The 19,607-nt window shown below is 43.8% G+C and overlaps 1 long non-coding RNA gene across 1 annotated transcript in view; it reads left to right on the top strand.

Annotated features, from left to right (window-relative positions):
- The first annotated feature begins 2,340 nt into the window (after window positions 1-2,340).
- The window catches only part of LOC147693537 (uncharacterized), a 36,420-nt gene continuing 19,153 nt past the window's right edge, over window positions 2,341-19,607 (top strand). The window contains exons 1-2 of the long non-coding RNA XR_015299258.1: window positions 2,341-2,532; window positions 14,841-14,928. This is a non-coding gene — a long non-coding RNA (uncharacterized LOC147693537). The remainder of the gene's footprint in view (window positions 2,533-14,840; window positions 14,929-19,607) is intronic.

The following is a 19,607-nucleotide window of genomic DNA, read 5'->3' as shown; positions in this document are numbered from 1 at the left end:
GATGAGCCAAGTTGAATTTGATGGGAGAAAGGATGGTTAATTATTCGTCAATACCTCCCCATGAATGATTTGGCTTGAGGGTGGCACAGTGGGTGCAGGTGGGAACATTGCTTGGCTCAGTGTAAATCCTTCTGGAGCTTGTAGGGTGATGTATTGTTTTTAAAATTATTGTGATCCAATGTGAATTTCCTATAGGGAAAGTATGATTACTTATTAATTGTAACTGCTTAGAGATGCTTTGAGGTCAAGGTGAACCATAGGGTGCCACAAATTATGATCAGCTCAGACAGCTAACATGCATTTACTGTAAAGGAGTGCTCCATAGCTTAAACTGCGATGATAGCAAAGTTGTGCCATGTTTTGGTGGAAAGGTTGCTAGGGTCAGACTAAATCCTAATATACGTAAAAGTAGTATGTGTTATATTTGAAAAACAACATATTCACTGTATGGCAATGCAGAGTCCCAAAAAATGGAGTTAACTGAATTATTTATGGTTTTAGTTTATATAAAGTGTTGCCTGCAAATGAAATGCTGGCTGAATAAGATGCTTGCAGAATAAGAAGCTAACTTCAGCCTGCAAATAAGAAGCTGGCCGAATAAGAAGCTAACTTCAGCATCGTCTTGGGTTTTGTGGCTTGAAACCAGTCGATCCATTCCATGAATCTGGGTTTGGCAGTCAGCCTTTCATCCGTCTCAGGTCGATAAAGTGAGTACTAGTCAGTTGGGTTCATCAGTTATTCGGCACCAAATTGCCCAGTGACTGAACATGCACTTTACAAATACACATTATACGAGATACAGATATAGGGCGCAGTCGCAAAACGCACAGAAATAAGTTGGGGCTAATAGTTTGGGTATCATCTGTCCTTCTCTAATCATCGTTGTTTGGCGTTAGCATACTTTCAATATGTCCTCGTTCTGTGCCTACACCATGTCGGCCTCGCTGCTGGCCTGTGCGGAAGTGAACAAGGCGATCAGATAAGCCGATGAGTTAATCTCCCGTGAATCACGAGACTGATGCGAAATGGACCTGGCCTTGTCGCATTTCCCACCGGTGAGACCATGAAGGAAGTGAAACACATCCTCCCTGAAAACAAACAACCACTGTGTTCTTGGCTGGGTTTAATAAGTTATAGTAAAAGGGTAGATGAGCCCATAGATAGCACCCAGACTAGGCCTCTTATAAAGTATAAAAAACAGTACAGTGTATGGGTGCTTCAATGAGATAATGCCAGTTAGCAATAAAACCACATTTTTAAATACAGTGGTCTTAGGTCCAGATGTAAGAAGCCGTTTGCAAATCGCAAACGGTGTTTTGGTATGCATGAGCCAAATCGCAAATTAAGGAATCGCAAAAATTGCGATTCCTTATTTTGCTCAAGCATTTAAGGAATCGCAATTTTGCGATTCCTTAAATGCTAGGCATCAAGCATTTTATTTTTGCGAATCCTCATTAAGAAATCGCAAATTACCACCAACTTGAAGTTGGTGGTAATTTGCGAATTCTTTCACAAATGCACTTGTTTGCAATTGTAAAGGTGGCATGTGGCGCACATACATGCCCTTAGGGCATGTATGTGCGCCATATGCACACACATGTAAATTTCAGGGGTGCATCAGGGTGTCCTTATGACACCCTTGCACCCTTGAAATTATTCTTAATTTGCGATTCTCAAATTACGAATTGCAAATTGAGCTTAACTTCACATTCATTCCTATGGGCCTCCTGGCCCATAGAAATGAATGGGAAATTATTCCTTAATTGCGAATTCGCCAATTGCGAATTCGCAAATAAGGAATAATAAGAAATCACTAAAAATTTCGATTTTTTGGGATTCATACCATTTTGCAATTCTCAAACAGCAATTCTCAAAAAATCGCTATTTGAGAATCCCAAATAGGTATTTTGATACATCTGCCCCTCAGTGATTTATTTCACATTCAAGTATTCTTTTTTTCTGAAGCAGTTATGAACATTTATAACATGTCTTTCAATTGAAGGACCACCTTTTTTGTGGTTATTCACATATATACATTTCACAATCTTGACAAGACAAACAAAAATGTTAACATTTGAATACAAAACCACATCAATTGTGAGAAAGACCAGTCCTTTGCTCTCTAATTAGGACACATGGCGGATTTGCGTTTTGTGCCTAAATCTGAACGTGCATCCTACCGGTGAGAGCTGGTTGGGATTCTGTAGCAAAACAACAGGAACATTTCCGTGTTTGCTAACTAATTAATAGCTTTTTCACTTTTCGTTGGAAAAGACTTTATTGTGAAAAAGCATTTTAATAGTTAGCAAACGCGGCCTATTAATAGCTTTTTCACAATAAAGTTATAGATGGTTTAATACTAGTGTGGGTGGGGTTCATAAAACAGAGTCAACAGTATAAAACCTGTCATGACAAGGAGCAAAGAAACAGACAAAGTGAAGTCTGGTAAGACGGGGTGGACTTCAGAAACCCAACAGCTGATCTAGAAGTGAAGGCGCACTGGAAGACAAGATACTTTACTGCAAAGAACACGTGAGTACTGCTGAGCGCTGCCTCGCCAATTAATAAAGGTATCTTACTGTAACCTGCGATGGACACTTACTGTAACTTGCAGATGGATTCTACTAATCTTCCAGTTTGCTATGTAATTTTATAAAAGCAGCTTGTGTAAAGCACACGGGTTTTCTAGAGGGCGGGTCTTGTGTTGCCATAGAAATGGATATAGTATGCTGAAGTACGTATGCACATGCTTCCATGATTTTGTGCAGCATCTAAATAACACTACAGATCAGCAGGGATAGACAGATTAACCCCTTCGCTGTAGGCCTCCCCCTTCCATGCTAAGTCTTTTTCTGGCTGTTTGGGGTAGTTCGCGCTTATGCCCTTGTAACTTTTTTGCCACATAAGGTATCCACACCACATTTGCGTCCATTTCTTCCACCATCACAGATATTCTTAAGGTGACCAGGGTTTGTGGATTCCATTGGAGGGGATCCAGAAATTCATCAAAATACAGCAAAATTTTGTTTTTTTGGGGAAAAATTGGAAAAAAGTGCTGCAAATGAAAGCGTCTGTTCTTTTCCCTGCAAATGGTATCAACAAAGGGTTTATGGGGCTGAAATCAGCATTTCCCCAGCTTTTAGGGACAAGCAGACTTTTGTCAGAAAACCAACATTTCTTTACACAGTTTTGGCATTTTACTGGGACATAGCCTAATTTTGCTATTTTGTTGTGCTTTCAACCTTCTTCCAGTTAATGGTAGAAATCAATAATGGATCCTGGAAAGCTATACATTTTAGAAAAGTAGACAAAATTCTGAATTCAGCAAGGGGTCATTTGTGTAGATCCTTCAAGGTTTCTTTATAGAAACTAACAGTTGAATATATATGAAAAATTGAAAATTAGTTGAAAAAACGTTTTCACCTGTAACTTCTTCTACAGCTGTTTGAAAGCAATATACCATTACATCTGCGGAACCTTTCTGGTTGTGGGGATATATAGGACTTGTAGGTTCACCAAGAACCTGACGAACCCAGAGCCAATAACTGAGCAGCATCTTGCAATGGTTTTTTAATATGTACCGGGTATATAGCAATTAATTTGGGAAAATATATACATGGAAAAATCTGTGTGAAAGACACCTATGTATTTCTGAAATTGGAACATAAAATAGAGTTTAGAAACATTTGTATATTTCCCAAATTGTAAGTACCCATACTAGCATGAGAATTATAGGACATTTTTCAAAGTGACTTCCTTTTCACACATTGTCTTTCATTTGGAGAGCAGAAATGTATCGAAAGTCAATAGGTAATAACAGTTGCTCTACAATTCTGTTACCCTGAGTCTCCCGATAAAAATGGTACCTCACTTGTGTGGGTAGACCTAGTGCCCACAACAGGAAACGCCTCAAAACACAATGTGGACACACTTTATTTTTACGGTGAAAACTGACCCTTTTTTTGCAAAGTGACTAGCTGTAGATTTTGAACCCTAGCTCTGCCGGCACCAAGGCAAACCTAGCAAACCTATATATTTTTGAAAACTAGATACCTAGGGAAAACCAGGATGGGGTGACTTGTCTGGCTCTCACCAGGTTCGGTTACCCAGAATCCCTTTCAAACCTCAAAATGTGTCAGAAAAAACAATTTTCCTCACATTTCTGTGGTGGAAAGTTCTGGAATCTGCGTGGAGCCACCAATATCTACCCACCCCGTATTCCCCAAAGTCGTTCGAGAAAAATGGTACCTCACTTGTGTGGGTAGGCTTTGTGGCCGTGACAGGAAACGGCCCAAAACGCAACGTGGACACACCACAATTTCACAGTGCAAACAGACCATTTTTTTGCAAAGTACCAAGCTGTAGATTTTAAACCCTAGCTCTGCCAGCACATAGGGAAACCTAGCAAGCCTATACATGTTTGAAAACTAGAGACCCAGGGAAACCCAGGACGGGGTGACTTGTCTGGCTCTCACCTGGTTCGGTTACCCAGAATCCCTTGCAAACCTCAAAATTTGTTAGAAAAAACAATTTTCCTCACATGTCTGTGGTGGAAAGTTCTGGCATCTGCGTGGATCCACAAATATATACCCATCTCACATTCCCCAAAGTCTGCAGAGAAAAATGGTACCTCACTTGTGTGGGTAGGCTTTGTGGCCGTGACAGGAAATGGCCCAAAACGCAATGTGGAGACACCACATTTTCACTGTGAAAATGGACACTTTTATTCAAAGTGGTTAGCTGGAGATTTTGAACCCTAGCTCTGCCGGCACCTGGGGAAACCTAGTAAACCTATACATTTTTGAAAACTAGACACCCAGGGAAATTCAGGAAGGGGTGACTTGTCTGGCTTTCACCAGGTTCTGTTAACCAGAATCCCTTGCAAACCTCAAGGTTTGTCAAAAAACACATTTTCCTCACATTTCCACCCACCCAGTATTTCCCAAAGTCTTCAGAGAGAAATAGTACCTCATTTGTGTGGGTAGGCCTAGTGCCCATGACAGGAAATGGTCCAAAACGCAACATGGACACACCCCATTTTTACAGTGAAAACGGACCCTTTTTTGCAAAGTGCCTAGCTGGAGATTTTGAACCTAGCTCTGCCGGCACCTAGGGAAACCTAACAAACCTATACATTTTTTAAAACTAAACACCCAGGGAAATCCAGGATGGGGTGATTTGTCTGGCTCTCACCAGGTTCTGTTACCCAGAAACCCTTGCAAACCTCATTTTTTTAAAACACATTTTCCTCACATTTCTGTGGTGGAAAGTTCTGGAATCTGTGTGGATCCACAAATATCTACCCACCCCGCATTCCCCAAAGTCTTCTGAGAAAAATGGTACCTCACTTGTGTGGGTAGGCTTTGTGGCCGTGACAGGAAAAGGGACCAAAACGCAATGTGGAGACACCACATTTTCACTGTGAAAACGGACCCTTTTTTTCAAAGTGGCTAGCTGTAGATTTTGAACCCTCGCTCTGCCGGCACTTGGGTAAACCTAGTAAACCTATACATTTTTGAAAACTAGACACCCAGGGAAATCCAGGATGGGGTGACTTGTCTGGCTCTCACCAGGTTCTGTTACCCAGAATCCCTTACAAACCTCACGATTTGCCTAGAATACACATTTTCCTCACATTTCTGTGGTGGAAAGTACTGAAATATGCATGGATACACAAAATTCCACCCACCCAGTATTCCCCAAAGTCTTCCAAGGGAAATAGTACCTCATTTGTGTGGGTAGGCCTAGTGCGCAAGACAGGAAATGGTCCAAAATGCAACGTGGACACACCACATTTTCACAGTGAAAACGAACTCTTTTTTGCAAAGTGCCTAGCTGGAGATTTTGAACCCTAGCTCTGCCGACACCTAGGGAAACCTAGCAAACCTATACATTTCTGAAAACGAAACACCCAGGGGAATCCAGGATGGGGTGACTTGTCTGGCTCTCACCAGGTTCTGTTACTCAGAAACCCTTGCAAACCTCATTTGTTTTTTAAACACATTTTCATCACATTTCTGTGGTGGAAAGTTCTGGAATCAGCATGGATCCACAAAGTTCCACCCACCCTGCATTTCCTAAAGTCTTCTGAGAAAATGGTACCACACTTGTGTGGGTAGGTCTGGTGCCCGAGACAGGAAAAGGCCCAAAACGCTACGTGGACACACCATACTTTCACAGTGCAAACAGACCATTTATTTGTAAAGTACCAAGCTGTAGATTTTGAACCCTAGCTCTGCCTGCACATAGGGAAACCTAGCAATCCTATACATGTTTGAAAACTAGACACCCAGGGAAATCCAGGATGGGGTGACTTGTCTGGCTCTCACCAGGTTCAGTTACCCAGAATCCCTTTCAAACCTCAAAATGTGTCAGAAAAAACAATTTTCCTCACATTTTTGTGGTGGAAAGTTCTGGAATCTGCGTGGATCCACAAATATATACCCACCCCGCATTCCCCAAAGTCGTCCGAGAAAAATGGTACCTCACTTGTGTGGGTAGGCATTGTGGCCGTGACAGGAAACGGTCCAAAACGCAATATGGAGACAGCACATTTTCACTGTGAAAATGGACCCTTTTTTTCAAAGTGGCTAGCTGTAGATTTTGAACCCTAGCTCTGCCGGCACCTGGGGAAACCTAGTAAACCTATACATTTTTAAAAACTAGACACCCAGGGAAATCCAGGAAGGGGTGACTTGTCTGGCTCTCACCAGGTTCTGTTACCCAGAATCCCTTGCAAACCTCAAGGTTTGTCAAAAATACACATTTTCCTCACATTTCTGCGGTGGAAAGTTCTGGAATCTGCATGGATCCACAAAATTCCATCCACCCAGTATTCCCCAAAGTCTTCCGAGAGAAATAGTACATCATTTGTGTGGGTAGGCCTAGTGCACACGACAGGGAATAGTCCAAAACGCAACGTGGACACACCACATTTTTACAGTGAAAACTGACCCTTTTTTGCAAAGTGCCTAGCTGAAGATTTTGAACCCTAGCTCTGCCGGCACCTAGAGAAACCTAGCAAACCTATACATGTTTTAGAACTAAACACCCAGGGGAATCCAGGATGGGGTGACTTGTCTGGCTCTCACCAGGTTCTGTTACCCAGAAACCCTTGCAAACCTCATTTTTTTAAAACACATTTTCCTCACATTTCTGTGGTGGAAAGTTCTGGAATCTGTGTGGATCCACAAATATCTACCCACCCCGCATTCCCCAAAGTCTTCCAATAAAAATGGTACCTCACTTGTGTGGGTAGGCTTTGTGGCCGTGACAGGAAAAGGGACCAAAACGCAATGTGGAGACACCACATTTTCACTGTGAAAACGGACCCTTTTTTTCAAAGTGGCTAGCTGTAGATTTTGAACCCTCGCTCTGCCGGCACCTGGGTAAACCTAGTAAACCTATACATTTTTGAAAACTAGACACCCAGGGAAATCCAGGATGGGGTGACTTGTCTGGCTCTCACCAGGTTCTGTTACCCAGAATCCCTTACAAACCTCACGATTTGCCTAGAATACACATTTTCCTCACATTTCTGTGGTGGAAAGTACTGAAATATGCATGGATACACAAAATTCCACCCACCCAGTATTCCCCAAAGTCTTCCAAGAGAAATAGTACCTCATTTGTGTGGGTAGGCCTAGTGTGCAAGACAGGAAATGGTCCAAAATGCAACGTGGACACACCACATTTTCACAGTGAAAACGAACTCTTTATTGCAAAGTGCCTAGCTGGAGATTTTGAACCCTAGCTCTGCCGACACCTAGGGAAACCTAACAAACCTGTACATTTTTGAAAACGAAACACCCAGGGGAATCCAGGATGGGGTGACTTGTCTGGCTCTCACTAGGTTCTGTTACTCAGAAACCCTTGCAAACCTCATTTGTTTTTTAAACACATTTTCCTCACATTTCTGTGGTGGAAAGTTCTGGAATCAGCATGGATCCACAAAGTTCCACCCACCCTGCATTTCCTAAAGTCTACTGAGAAAATGGTACCACACTTGTGTGGGTAGGTCTGGTGCCCGAGACAGGAAAAGGCCCAAAAACGCAACGTCGACACACCACACTTTCACAGTGCAAACAGACCATTTATTTGCAAAGTACCAAGCTGTAGATTTTGAACCCTAGCTCTGCCCGCACATAGGGAAACCTAGCAAGCCTATACATGTTTGAAAACTAGACACCCAGGGAAATCCAGGATGGGGTGACTTGTCTGGCTCTCACCAGGTTCAGTTACCCAGAATCCCTTTCAAACCTCAAAATGTGTCAGAAAAAACAATTTTCCTCACATTTCTGTGGTGGAAAGTTCTGGAATCTGCGTGGATCCACAAATATATACCTACCCCGCATTCCCCAAAGTCGTCCGAGAAAAATGGTACCTCACTTGTGTGGGTAGGCGTTGTGGCCGTGACAGGAAACGGCCCAAAACGCAATATGGAGACAGCACATTTTCACTGTGAAAATGGACCCTTTTTTTCAAAGTGGCTAGCTGTAGATTTTGAACCCTAGCTCTGCCGGCACCTGGGGAAACCTAGTAAACCTATACATTTTTAAAAACTAGACACCTAGGGAAATCCAGGAAGGGGTGACTTGTCTGGCTTTCACCAGGTTCTGTTAACCAGAATCCCTTGCAAACCTCAAGGTTTGTCAAAAATACACATTTTCCTCACATTTCTGCAGTGGAAAGTTCTGGAATCTGCATGGATCCACAATATTCCATCCACCCAGTATTCCCCAAAGTCTTCCGAGAGAAATAGTACATCATTTGTGTGGGTAGGCCTAGTGCACACGACAGGGAATAGTCCAAAACGCAACGTGGACACACCACATTTTTACAGTGAAAACTGACCCTTTTTTGCAAAGTGCCTAGCTGAAGATTTTGAACCCTATCTCTGCCGGCACCTAGAGAAACCTAGCAAACCTATACATGTTTTAGAACTAAACACCCAGGGGAATCCAGGATGGGGTGACTTGTCTGGCTCTCACCAGGTTCTGTTACCCAGAAACCCTTGCAAACCTCATTTTTTTTTAAACACATTTTCCTCACATTTCTGTGGTGGAAAGTTCTGGAATCTGTGTGGATCCACAAATATCTACCCACCCCGCATTCCCCAAAGTCTTTCGAGAAAAATGGTACCTCACTTGTGTGGGTAGGCTTTGTGGCGGTGACAGGAAAAGGGACCAAAACGCAATGTGGAGACACCACATTTTCACTGTGAAAACGGACCCTTTTTTTCAAAGTGGCTAGCTGTAGATTTTGAACCCTCGCTCTGCCGGCACCTGGGTAAACCTAGTAAACCTATACATTTTTGAAAACTAGACACCCAGGGAAATCCAGGATGGGGTGACTTGTCTGGCTCTCACCAGGTTCTGTCACCCAGAATCCCTTACAAACCTCACGATTTGCCTAGAATACACATTTTCCTCACATTTCTGTGGTGGAAAGTTCTGGAATCTGCGTGGATCCACAAAATTCCACACACCCCGCATTCCCCAAAGTCTTTTGAGAAAAATGGTATGTCACTTGTGTGGGTGGGTCAAGTACCCGCAACAGGCAAGGGCCCAAAACCTTTTTAGGCGACAACAAAATGACCTATCACAAAACAACCTGATGGTGGTAAATCCGGCGGTCGCGGATTTAGAAGGGGAAAGGGGAAAGGTACCTCGGCGGATGGAAAGACCGTCCGCCATGGTCCCGCAAAGCGGGCCTTTTCCGCCCGCCTTGCAGGACCATGTACAGGGGGTCTATGGAGGCGGTGCCATGCAGGCACCGCCATGGGTATTTGGATTCCTGTCTTTTGTGGCGGAGTTTCTGCCGCAAAAAGAGGGGAGGAATATGCCTTTGGGGGCCCGTTGCGGTGGTGGGGTGCTGCACGTGGGGGGTATCTATGGTACCCCAGTGCCTGCCACGTTGTACATGCAAATGTGAAAGATGTATTTTTACATTGTGGCGGGTGCCGCCACCCACCACAATGTAAACATACAGGATGCGCCCGCCAGTGTGGCGGGCGCATCCTAATTTGTTTTGCGGGACCGCCGCACCTATGGCGGGCGGTCCCTTTTGCACCACAATGGCGGGCAGACTTTGTCCACTCGCCATCGTAATCGGACCCATTGTCTTTTGTGAGAGCTAAATGAGCGTCACCTTCAGGGCTGAAACCTCCTCTCGCAATTCACTGACCGTTTGTTCTGTGGCTAGTGACCGATCTACGACCGTGCGAAGATCCGCACGCAGCAGAACAACGTCCAGAGAGTCTGTGTCAATTTTTGACTGCACCATTGCACTGGAGGATTCTATGGCTGCCAGTATTTGAGATCCCGTGGGCTCAGGTTGTGCCGCACCTCCCCTGTTGACATCAAAGGCAACGTGGCAGTCTTTGAGGGCGCACCCCGAGCTGTAAAAGGGTCCATCTTCATTTGTTGGGCAGCCCTAGGTAGATAGTCCTTGCCCATTGCTTCGCAGTCTGCTCGGCTCACCAATCGACCCATTAACCGGCACCCCCCATCTGCTCACAGGGAGCAGGGCCACGTCACATGGTGTGCTCGCATGGCAGCGCAGGCCTGTTGAGTAAGGAGTCTCCACACCTGATAAAGGTGACCACCCACCAATTTGCTGAGGCTACGGCAGTTGAAGGCAATGCAGACCACCCCAAAGACTTTCAGACAGGTGCTGTGGGGCGGGGGGGCACTGGAGAGCACATTCAGTACGCTGGTATCCCCCAGGACCTGATCTCGACTCAAGCTCCAACAGTACCCCCACTTGAACTCAGTTCTGGCTCATATGGGGACCAAGTAGCAAATCCCCACCATGTCTCCCACACTCCGCTCCAAGTGCAGCCAATGTCATCCCATGTTCATCGCCACCTCACCTCTGTTTTAATGCTGCATGTGAGGTCCAGCTTTCCAGCTCCTCATATGGCCGATCTATTGATGCAGCAGGTCCCGGCAGGTCTTGTGTCTTCAGAGCTCCGGAGCAGAGGGAGGAGAGGGGAAGGAGGAGGCCAGGATCCCTTCGGTCCCAACCCAGTAGCAGGCGATGCGGCCCAAATATAGCACGTCTATGGGCAGGCCTCCCAAGGATGAAGAGGGAGGGGTGAGAGGGAGCGAGAAGGCCACGATCCATGTCCTCAATTTGGGGATGAGATGGCCAACCCCTGCATCCCCTCATGGCCAGCTCGATCGTCCCCTTCGCACACGGTCCAGACAAGCAGGGGGCGAGGTGAGAAAGGTGTCCACCCCACCACAGATCCCAGGTAGCAGTGCCCCGATTGGACAACAATTTCAGCCACCAGGTTCTCAGGGCTCTCCCCCCACACTTGAGCCCGGGAGCCAAGTCCCGCCCTCACCTCAAGCCCGCAGGCCTCCGAGCCGACGAGCAAGTCTGCGAGCTCCAGAGAGGCACTCAGTCGTTCGTTGGGCCCGTCCTCTCCACAGCAGAGCCCCTTTTTTCCAACAGGATCCTGCAGCGTCAGCGAGGCCCGCCACACACGCTGGCACCATCAGCACAATGCCGGACTAGGCCACTGTCGATCTTCGGCCCCGGAGTGGCCCTTGATCATTGAAGACCCCCAGTACTCGGCCACCGCCTTCCCATCAAGCAGATGGGGCCGAATTATTGGCAGGAGGGTCTGGATGGGTAGGATATCATAGGATTATATGCGGGCGGGCGCGGAGCTCCTTTAGGCAGCATCCATGCCCGTCGCCATTTTGGCCACGCCTCCGGAATAGTAAATTTAACAAATCCGAAGACCAACATTTTCCCTACTGTTGCACTGACTAAGTGGGAATAAAAAACCTAACCCTCCGGAGTCCAACACTTTCCCTACTGTTGCTTAGACTGGAGTGGGAATAGTAAATCTAACCCTTCGAAGTCCAACACTGTATCAACTGCTGCACTGAGTTGTGTTAATTATAAATGTAACCCCTCCAAAGTCCAACAGCTACCCCACTGTTGTGCAGAATGGGGTGTGAATAGCAAAACTAGCCCCTCCAGAGTTCAACACTTACCTCTCTATTGTTTAGGCTGGAGTGGGAATAGCAAATCTAACCCCTTCAAAGTCCAACTCTTTCTCTAATGTTGCACAGACTGGAGAAGGAATAGTAAATTAACCCGGTCAAAGAGGATGTAGCCTCAGGGCCAAAGCGTCTGACTTCGAAGCTGGGGATCCGGGTTCGAGTCTCAGCAACAACGCTCACCATCCTGTGATTCTGGGCATTTCAATTAATCTCCCCATGCCTAACAGAAATGAAGGTGTCCTGATGCAACAATACTGGTGCTCATGTAAAGCGCTCTGATACCCGATGTCTTGAGTCTAGTTTTCGCTATATAAAACCCTAAAAAAAAATCAAAAAATCCATGTTGCATTTTGATGCATGCGGTCAGACCGGCAGCTGTCAAGGGAAGGACAGCTGTCTCAGATAGAATCTCAGATCCCATTGAGGTAGCAGTCGGAGTTGTGTCCCTTGCATGGAGCCATTCCCATTGCAGGCCCCGCCATAGGGATTACGATGTCCCCTTCCGGCAGTCTTTCATGGCGTTCCGACCACCATAAAAAGGAGGTTGGAAACGAGGTTTGTGGGCCCCAAGCAGTGCCTCATCTCCCATGGGCCACTGTAAAGTGGGTCTGGGGGCACATGTAGTTCCCCCACACACATTTAGGCACCATATGATGCCTGGCACATGGTGCATGGATATGCACAAAGTGGTATTTCACACTGCAGGTTTGCTGTGGCGCTTTTAATGGACCACAGCACTAGCAGCAATGTGAAAGAGCACTTTTCCGACCGCCAGCCTGGCGGTCCCATCTTAATTGGGTGGGTGGGCCGCCAGCCGCTTGTCGGATGGCCTCATGACCGACATGATAGCAGGCGGTGGCCTGACCGGCTTTTATCTTGTTTGTGATAATAATGGAAATGCTTTGTAAAATTGAATTTCATGCTTCTGTAGAATAATGTTTGAATGTGTTTCTTGAGCAAGGACAATGCCCTTCACACGCTGTTCACATTAGAATTATGTTAACTCAAGCCTTACCTAGCTGTCTCAGCAGACTCTCCCACAATTGTAGCAACAGGTAGTGTTCGTCAGAAGCTCTATGTTGTAGAAGTATGGCAGAGTTCCTAATTGCACTTGTTTGCAACTGCTTTGTTCTGCTTAATACTGATTGGTTTAAACTGCGAATGAGAATCTTGTCCAATCATACTAAATATATGGAGTCCTTTGTTCAGAACTGTATGTAAGTGTGCTCTTTTTCAATGTGTGGGGAACTCCTTTACACTGACCTTAGGAGTTGAGTTCAAGTCTGTTTGCTCTCTCATGTTATACTTTGTAGTTTGCTGACCTGCACTTAACTGAGTTCTCTGTATTTTAACGCAGCTCTGCACTGATTATTGACCGATTGATTTTGGCAATATAATTTGATTTCTGCATGACTTACAATCTGAAGATAACCCTTTAAGATTTAAATGTTCCCTGTCTGTCATTCTATTAGAATCAAATGGGTTCTACATGCCTAAACTGAACTTGTCGTTTAAACGCATTAAAAAGACACAGGTTCAGCAGGGAGTACCAAAATCCATTCTGGGATTATACTTCTCCTGGTCTATAAAGCCACACAGGGAAAACCAGGTGTAGCGTCACATCATAACCAGTTATTATCATGGCCTTGAAAGAAGCATTCACCATATTTGTTGGGGTTCGGGCTGCTTATTCCCCAGGAGGTCTTGCAAGTCTGGTGGAGCAGGCCCACTGAGACGTGTGTTCTTCTGACATCAGTAAAACATGCATAATTTATGTGAATAGCACACAACTATTGTAATTGTGCATTGTAGACTTTAAGTAAGGTTTTTTAGTGTTTATCTTGGGCCCATGCTGAATTTCTCATTGTCCTTGTTTAGACAAAGGAACCTCCAGCTCTGATAATTTTGTTTCAAAAGTTTGTAATCTGCATTGCTCTGCTGCACTGTATCTCTCTTCTATCTCCAGGTCATGATAACTAGCTGCTTGTCCTGTGCTGGAAAGGGAGAGTGTAGGAAATGCTGCTCCAGTGCTCTGAGGGCATCCAAGAATTGGCTCTGTTGGCTTTGTACCCACTACTAAGAAGTCCCTTTGATGGGGGGATGGAGAATATTGTTGCCAGAATATTGTTTTACATAAATATTCAGTCATAAATACAATTTTCATAAATATAGCCCCAATTGAGTTAAAACTAGTAACTCTACACCCAGTGGCACAATATTTCTGTAAGCAATATTTAGGGCACAATATTTGACACAGTAGCAATATTTGACACAGGATGGCAACAGGCCCTAATGATATCTCTCATCATGTGTACAGCCCTGACACATGCTAATGATGTTTGTCAATAACATACAGCCCTGACTGATTATCCATGATGTTCAAGGTACTCCCCATTCCCCACTCAGCAACTCAACACTGAGCACTAAAGTCACTTGTGGAAATGCTGCCACTGGACGGCAACAGAATTTCCCTTAGGGGAGGGTGGGCGATTTTTCTTCTGAGTTTTACCAGCCACCTGAGAAAGAAGGAACATGTTTTCCCACTGAAGAGGGTTAAATAAAATCATAAACTAAATCAGGCTGTGCCAGATGTCCTTTTAACCGCATGCGCGCTAGCGGGTTTTCCCGCTGCGCGCTGAAAATTCGAAAATTACGCGTTACGTGACAAAGCCAGCTCGTCATGCGCGTAGGGCAGATAACACCCATGACGAGCTGGCTTTGTCATCAGCACTGAAGGGGTTAAGAAACAATGCAATTCTATGATGCACAATCACCTCATCTTTCTTTATTTTAATTGTGATTGTTTTATTTTCTCTGCAGGTAACAGCTGCAACTGACACATTAAACAATGCCTTGGGCTATTTTCTGTGCCTTTCTCTTTGTGTGCATCTCCCTGGGAACTTTTCAGGTAATATATATCTATATATAATTAAATGTATTGCGATCATATCTGACAGAAATCTTGGCACACATGAAACAACAATAGCATTGGAAGTCGTGCACAATGACCTGGAGGGGGAGGGGTAACCCTCAGCATGGAGTAGCTGGTAAACACATTTTCGTGCTGTCGCGATAGCGGGATGCTCTACAGGCTGGTGCTAGATGTGTGGGAGTGCAAAACCCCAAAAGTTATATACCCAAAAATGTAGGCACCCCTAAATGTTACCTCATCTGGACGCCAACTAGTTGATGAATCGAAGACGATGTGAAACCTCAGTTTCATGAGGCAATGTGTCCCATAGATAGGAAGCACCTGCCAACAGTACAAACATTGCACACCAGTTATTTAATAAAATGAGCTCACTCAATAACTGGGTTCTAAATAAAAGAATAGTTAAAAATGTTTTATTAAAGAGAGTACAAATTGCTTACATCAAATGCTATAAAGGCTTCTCAGCAATTAAAGAAAATGCAGAATCAAAAATTATTCTTCGTCCCAAATGAGCAGCAAAATCAGTAGAAATTTGGCAGCCTCCCCAGTAAAAATGTCATTTCTTCAGCAAATCAGAACACCTAATGCATTTCACATTGCCTTAACATTGAGGCACTATCCCACTACATGAATATTGTTTCTGCACATTATGACCTAATGTCATCCAGCAATAGCAGGAAGAAATAGTTAAATGAGCAACAGCAAATTATTTTATGAATGACTAGGCCACAGCACGCTGGTTGAAGATCCTTGAAAATAGCAACATTTTGTGATCAAACTTCATTGTGATCAGCAAAAACAGGAAAGAACAACATAAATGGAAATAAACTAGCTTGTCTCTGAGGGCTTATTCTCTGTGGAGTGCCTGGGAGAGAAAGATCATCATCCTCTAAACTCCACTTCTGAATTATTTCATAATCACTAAAACCCACAAAAGCAGTATACTGAAACAGGTACAACACAGGATCCATCATTGTCTATTCTTTAGGATCAATTCCTCTATCATATGCAGATGGTCGTGTTCACAGTCTCGGATATCACCCAACACATATTCTTCCCTGTTCCTCTCTCATGAGTGTTTTCTTTCTTTGCACCCACACCTCTGAAAAATGATTCCCGAAGATTTTAACAAAAACAATTGCATAAATCACCACAACAATTCCAGGGGTTAGTATAAATCTCCCCCTCCCTGGGAGATGTATGATTCACACCACTGTTGCTAAAACCCTTTCCTACCTTACTAGCCCAGGACTTTCTAATTCCCATAAGCCATGCTCTTCTAATGCCTTTATCTGACGTTAGTTGTTTGTTATGTCAGTTATATACGCATTAATAAGCCTGTTAGATGGGCTATAAAAGTGCAACATTCTCTAACATAAAATAGACTGTAAACACCACCTACCTTCGCGAAAAGCATGTCTAATCCAAAGCGGTATAGCATTATCGTTGGGCTCATAAGTAATCTGTGTAAGTACTCCCACTGTGTTATAAACCAACCTATCTGCTAAATGTAGAAAGTCTCCTAATTTTCATATCATTCACAGCAATCTCTGAAGGTGGAATGATAGTTCCTAATATATGTAATACTAGCTGCCCAAAATCAGACTTCACTCCCTTCAAACTAACACCATCATTCATACCATGCACATGATAAGCCTTTGGAAATAGTAAAGTCAGACAACATAAACCCTCCCAATTAAGAGGTAGGTTGAAATAAACACACATTATAGATCCATCTCGAAATTGATTCTTCGTCAACCAAGAAATCACCACTCACCAAATAGTTTCTTTCACATTTGTTCTTGCCTCCATATTCTACAGGCCCTCTCCCTGAAATTTCATGATGTACAATAAATATCTTACACTCCTTTTCATGCTCCGGCCTCAATCTCAGATGAAAATTTGAGAGTCTATATTATTCCTCAGAGTCAATCTGCTCCCCCATCTTCTTTTCATTCCTCTAATCTCTCAGAATCTTTGCTCTCCTTTTATCATATTATACGACACACTTTCTTTCCCCTGCACTCAAACTACATACATATTTCCAATTAGTCTTTTTAGTATCAGAGTCAGTTTGTGCACTTGTATTCAGAAACGTACTGAAAGTTAATTCATCCATTCTCCCTCTTTAACAGGTAAGTACTCCAGCAAAATGTTAACATATTACCAATATGGTGACATAGACTAATGTTTATTAAAAACACTAATGAACATGTTACAGTCAACCCATGTGATATCGGAAGCTGTAAATCAGTAAAGCTTTCACATGTTGATGAAGGAAGAAAAGTACATACAAAACAGTTTTTTTCCTGTAATTTCTTCATATTCACCGATCATTTTAGTCTAAAGATTAATATTAAAAACACTATCTAAACTTTTCCTACATGTCAGTGTGTTAGCAACCTTATTATGTACTGTAGAAGGTTCAACTTTGGTGGAAACATATCCCACCTGAGAAATAAAGTGGTTCACTGACATAAATTCGAAACCAGAAATACTGTGCAACAATAAGATCGTGTCAAAAGTATCGTGCACAAATATATCTTTTTCCTATACATATACAGGTAAGTACAAAAATATTGAGACAAAATATCGTTTTACACTAATATCGAAAAAGTATAGACAAGAATGTCTTTTAACATATATATATATATATATATATATATATATATAGTTAAAAGTAGTTAATCTTAAATATTTTTAACATATAGTCCCTCATTACGATGGCGGTTGGACGAGCGTCCGACGGCCATCGCCTCGGGCAGGTTTGTGATGACTATATGTTAGCGGTCCCACCTGCCCGCTTACAATGCGACCGTCATTCTCTTGTGCTGTGGCCCTATAAAAGGGCTGCAGCAAAAAGTGCAGTTGAAAAGGGCAGTTGTTAGACATCAATGCACCATGAGCCAGGCACCATGTGGTGCCTGGCACACAGTGCATGGATAGTTGGCACCACATGTGCCGCCAGGGACAAAAGCTGAGGATAGGGGTCACCAAGTCCCATTCCCTCTTCTGTTACATGGCGGTCCGACCACTATGTAAGGGCAGAGGGAAAAGGGACATCGGTATCCCTAAGGCGGTCCTTCCACAAGCCCCTCCCCAAATATAGGGATTACGTTCCAACCAATGCTCCGATGGCCTACTTGAGCTTGTTGGAGGCATCAGTCGGTCCCTCCGCCCGCTGCTCTCCAACCGACTGCATCATTATGCAGTGGTTGGACCGCAGCCTCAGATGTCGGACAGATCGCCACAGACGTCCTGGTGGGGCGATCCACCCGACATCATATTTCAGGTCCTTAATATAAATATAATGTAAATTAAACTTGTTTAAGTAATATCCAAAAATATATATAAATTATACTAATTTAGACAATCACACACATATATCTGTATGTGTGTATGTTTATATGTTATACTAAAACTATCTTAAAAAATTACATACCTTTATATATGTAAGACTATTCACCTCAAGGAATTATGAATCAACTATTCCCACTCAAATTCATACAACAGTAGGGAAAGCTTTAAACTAAGACAAGGGAAAATGTACTATTCCCACTCCTGTCTGTTCAACAGTAGGGAAAGAATTGGAGTCATGAGGGGTAACATTTACTATTCCCACCCCACTCTGCGCAACAGAAGGGAAAGCCTTGGACTCAGCAGGAGGAAAATTTACTATTCTCACTCCAGTCTGTGTAACCGTTAGGGATAGCGTTGGCCTAAGGAGGTATACAATTTACTATTCCCACTCCATTTAGTGCAACAGTAGCATTACACACCAAAGGGGTAAAATTTACCATACCTCTTTAATGTATCCACCACTTACTTGTGTGTGTGCTTACGTCTCTTAGCCCACCACAAACAAATGCATACTCCACTAACTTTCACTTTAACCGCACCACCAGTACGGTTACACCTTTGCCGTATTTTATCGTCTACACTGCACCTTACAAATCGGCAATTGTGATGTAAGCAACCATGCTAAAGACTCTCCTCTGTATGTTTGTCCGTCATACGTATTGTATGTCCACTAATTCTTGGAGAGGGAATCCCCCTCCCACATATATAGCACCTTAGTGAGAGCTTCACACTTTTACAATGAACACACTGACTTAAGTATAGATTGCACCATCACTTAATCAATGGTCCTGAGGAAAGCCAGTTTTACTACAAAGGCCTGGCTGAAACATGTAGACCACACCTGGATGTAGGAGGTCCTAATATATACTCCAATCACATCCACTTGCCTTTTTAAATGCTAACTGAGGCCCAGTTATTAAAGACTAATTATCCCTTTGGGTGCTGGGACCACTGTATAGCCCTTTTGTAATGTAATGTAATGTAAAATGTAAAATGTAATGTAAAAATGATTTATAAAGAGCAACATACACCGGACGGTTTCTTGGCGCTGTTCACTAAATCATAAAGAGACAAAGGAGGGAGGGAGAGGGAGCTTATGTGTAAGCACAGCGGAAAAGGTGAGTTTTTAGGAGAGACCTGAAGTGAGGGTAAGAGGAGGAAAGTCTAAGTTCCAGTGGGAGAGAGTTCCAGAGTGAGGGGGCCAAAAAAGAGAATCTGAGGCCTCCGTGCTTTTTGCGCCTAAACCTGGGCGTCTGAAGGAGAGCATGGTGGGAAGATCGGAGGGGTCTAGAAGG

The sequence above is a fragment of the Lissotriton vulgaris genome, chromosome 8 (assembly GCF_964263255.1).
Source record: "Lissotriton vulgaris chromosome 8, aLisVul1.2, whole genome shotgun sequence".
Taxonomy (NCBI): domain Eukaryota; kingdom Metazoa; phylum Chordata; class Amphibia; order Caudata; family Salamandridae; genus Lissotriton; species Lissotriton vulgaris.
The sequence above is the reverse complement of the archived record's forward strand: the minus strand, read 5'-3'. Positions and strand labels throughout refer to the sequence as shown.